The sequence below is a fragment of the Bufo gargarizans genome, chromosome 10 (assembly GCF_014858855.1).
Source record: "Bufo gargarizans isolate SCDJY-AF-19 chromosome 10, ASM1485885v1, whole genome shotgun sequence".
Lineage (NCBI taxonomy): Eukaryota > Metazoa > Chordata > Amphibia > Anura > Bufonidae > Bufo > Bufo gargarizans.
The window spans coordinates 37,877,142-37,881,026 of record NC_058089.1 but is presented as its reverse complement, the minus strand read 5'-3'; the positions used below and the strand labels follow the sequence as shown (position 1 = coordinate 37,881,026).

Below are 3,885 nucleotides of genomic sequence, written 5' to 3'. Positions count from 1 at the left end.
GGTTGGGTCACAGAGTTCTCCAGCACCTGTGCGTCCAACTTTTTGCATGAGATTTCCTTCCCGCCCTCGGGGACTGCTTTGGGACGTCCCATGGTGCTGTGTTCCCCAATGACCTTAACGAGAAAACTGGATTTTTGTACTTGCCGTAAAATCCCTTTCTCGTTCAATTCATTGGGAGACACAGATCCCACCCTTTGTTTTCACTTCTTTTCCAATCACCGGGCTGCTGTTCTCGTTTCCTTTCCCGGTCCAGGACATGTTGGTTCTTCGCTTTTGTTCTCTCGCCTACTGCTATTGGTACAAACTGATTTAGCCTAGTGTCTGTGGAGAGGGTATAGCCCACCTGGGCGGAGCCAACCTTTTTGATATCTAGTGGTAGTTGGGCATATACCATGGTGCTCTGTCCACCAATGAATTGAACGAGAAAGGGATTTTACGGTAAGTACAAAAATCCAATTTTTGTTCTCGTAAATATTGTCTATTAATATTTGTTTTCTTTGTTTCTGCCTAAAAGGGGAGCAAAAGTATTGGTATAAACCTGACCAGAACCCCAAGCCATGGTGAAGATTTTTGTAGGTGGTGTATCACCATCTACTTCTCCTGATGAACTAAAGAAGCTATTTGAGAGGTACGGCCAGGTAAATGAGTGTGATATCCTCAAAAATTATGCCTTTGTTCATATGGAACGCGAGCAGGATGCCCATCGTGCCATTGGTGAGCTGCATAAACAAGAATTTTATGGTTCTCATCTCACTGTGGAATATGCGACTTCAAAGATACGTAACGCTACCAAAATCTATGTGGGCAATGTATCGAGCAGAGCAACTACGTCACAAGTGAAAGAGTTGTTTGAAAAATTTGGCAAAGTTGTAGAGTGTGACATTGTCAAAAATTATGCTTTTGTGCACATGGCCAAGGAGAGGGAAGCCATGGATGCCATTTTGCACCTTAACGACACTCCACTGGAAGACCAGAAAATTTTCGTCACGCTGTCTAAGAGCAATAATGCCCCCAAGAACTCCAAGCTATCTTCTGCAACTGTGGTGGCGGCCTCAGCTGCACCTCCCCCACCACCTCCTCCGCCGCCACATGCTTACTATTTCCACCGTGGACGCATACCACCGCCCCCAGCTCCCTTTTCCCCATTTTCACCTCGCTCATGGTATGAGAGGGAATACTATGAGAGGTACACATATGACTTCTACGACAGAAGTGGGCTTGGTGCTCGAGCTACATATGACAGAGCCCTCACTCCGGCTGCCGTGGTGGCTGCGGCGGCTGCAACTCTGCCCGCTGCCCCTGTAGGCCGCTGCGCCCCCAGCACCGCCATCAATCAATGCAGCCTTGGCTCCTGCGGCATACAGGGACAGAAGTCCAGTGGGGAGAAGAACGGCAGCAGCGGCAGCAGTGATGGCACAATATGCAGATCCCTATGGTGCATCTCAAGCCTACAGCCAGAGTTACAGCCAAGCCTACGCATCTGCATTTTCCCAGTATAGCTTAGGAGCAGCAGGTTACAGTCCCGCCGAGTACTACGAGAAATATGCTAACGGGTATGCAGGCCAATACAGCCAAACTTATTAAGCCGCACAAAACCACCCTCACCTCTATTCCCAGTCTGCTTCCTTCTTTACAGAGTTTACAAAGAAGTTACCTGACAGCTAACCGACTTGTGGGATATAATCCTCTGGGGGCGCAGCAAATGGGAACATGGTTATTATACTGTTTTAATGCTAAATCTAGTCAGTGACGTAGTTCCTGTACTCTACAGGCTAGAGAAGCGAAATAATAGCATGCTTCTCCAGAATAAGGACTTACCTTCAGTGATTATATATATGTCTTTGTATTTCAAGTATATGAAGGATTAGTAAGGGACCATGGCACATGGGAAACGCTAATTAGTATTAATTACATATGATTTAATAAGCTTGGTACTAACACGTGCTGAGGAACACACGTTAAGGGGGTTATCCCACGAAAAGTATTGATCAGATTGCAGGGGACCCCCTCAGAGAGATCTTGACAATCGGGTGGTCCCGAATCCTTTCTGTGGATGGAGTGGTAGTGTGCAGGGTGGTCCGCTATGCCATTCACTTCTACAAGGACAGTGATCTGTCAGTCCCATGGGTGGACTAACATGTGCACTTGGACCCCCCTTTCTCAGGATCGTGGGGTGTCTCCCAGAGGTTAGACACATCAGGTTCAGAATTTTATCAGCCATCCTGGTGCATAGGTGACAAATACGGTCCTTGGGTAAAACCCGTGAGGGCACAGCCACATGCGGAGATAGTTATTCATTGAAATTTCCTCTCAAATTTGCAGCGTTTCTATGTCAAAATCTGCAAGGAAAGCACAGCAAAATGCGGATTTTGCGGATGTGGCTCTAAAATCTGCACCACAGGTCAATTAACGCTGCAGATTTTTCCGTGTCTAGATGAAATTTCTTAAAGGGGTTGTCTCATCTCAGACAATGGGGGTATATCGCTAGGATATGCCCCTATTATCTGATAGGTGCGGGTCCCACCTCTGTGACCCGCACCTATATCGTGAACAGAGCCCTGTAAGGTGGTGGCTGGAGGACTCCGATCTGGGAGCGCACCGCATATGACCGGCCACCGCTCCTATTCACTTCTATGGGCCCAACGGAAATAGCCGAGCCAGTGCTCGGCTATTTTTGTGCTGCCCCATAGAAAATTGAGGGCGGCTGTGCGTGTGCAGTGCGCCCTCCACCACTTTCGAGGCTCTGTACTCTATATAGGTGCGGGTCCCAGCGGTCCGACCCGCACCTATAAGACAATCGGGGCATATCCTAGCGATATGCCTCCATCGTCTGTGATGTGACAACCCCTTAATATCTCATCCTCTTTATTGGTAATGTAAAACGTGGCAGATTTGCTGCAGGCGGATTGACAGTGTAGCCACCCCCCATGGGCACAATATACTACATCCAGGCTGGACCACCTGAGATCCATAGAGAGAGCACGCTGCTCATCCATGACGAGCTGGCATATAGTACGTCAGATTGTATAAAGCGAAAACTAGCACCTAATGAACTTCAGGCTTATTTTTATATAAGACGTAAGGAATGTAGGAAAACATTTTTGAACAAAGACTATCCATCGTGGATACTTGAGAGTAAAGACAGATTAGCTTGTTAGATCAAATGGCAGGACTGGGATTGTATAATGCAAATTCTCCCCGGCTTTTCCAATGACGTGTACTGAGAGTATAGAATAATTACAGCAATCGTCAGTATGCCCCAAACCTGGCGTTACAATGCGTTACATAGTCTATATGTGATATATAATATGACATCCATATACCCTGACAGAGTAAACCGTATATAGTGTATGGGGATTGTCTTGATGAGGCAACCCCTTGAACCCTCCTGGAATAAGACCCTTCATTCTTGAGTATAGCTAGGAAAGCTCTCCTTACCAGTGCTAGAAATGAATAGACTGTTACTTATTTTTCAGAAATGCAAAATATATGAAAATATCATTATAATCTAAATGCACTGAAGCGCTCAACAGGGTAAAGGCTCCATACATACACACTACAGTTCTAATGTTAGCCGATCTCCCTATAGGATAATAATGGATCTTAAGAATCTAATTAAGAAAACTGTATAAAACTGGCTTTCTTCGTGGAGCACGCTGATCCAGCAGATGCTGCTTCCATCTTAGTTGTTAGTTTATTTTATTTTTATTTTTTGCATGAGCTGCTCACGGAGCTTGGACGTCAATAGGAGACATCACGCATTTACAGGTTTGATTAGAATTAGTTTTATTTAGAGTTCCCCCCAGGAGGAGACCCAGTGCCCCAGTTCTACTGTGTAATTATGTTAGCAGTACTCATATTTTTATTTTATTTTTTACCTATGTA

At 45.8% G+C, this 3,885-nt stretch overlaps 1 pseudogene; it reads left to right on the top strand.

Annotated features, from left to right (window-relative positions):
* Positions 1-544: 544 nt before the first annotated feature.
* LOC122920633 lies at positions 545-1,584 on the top strand (annotated as a pseudogene).
* Positions 1,585-3,885: the final 2,301 nt, after the last annotated feature.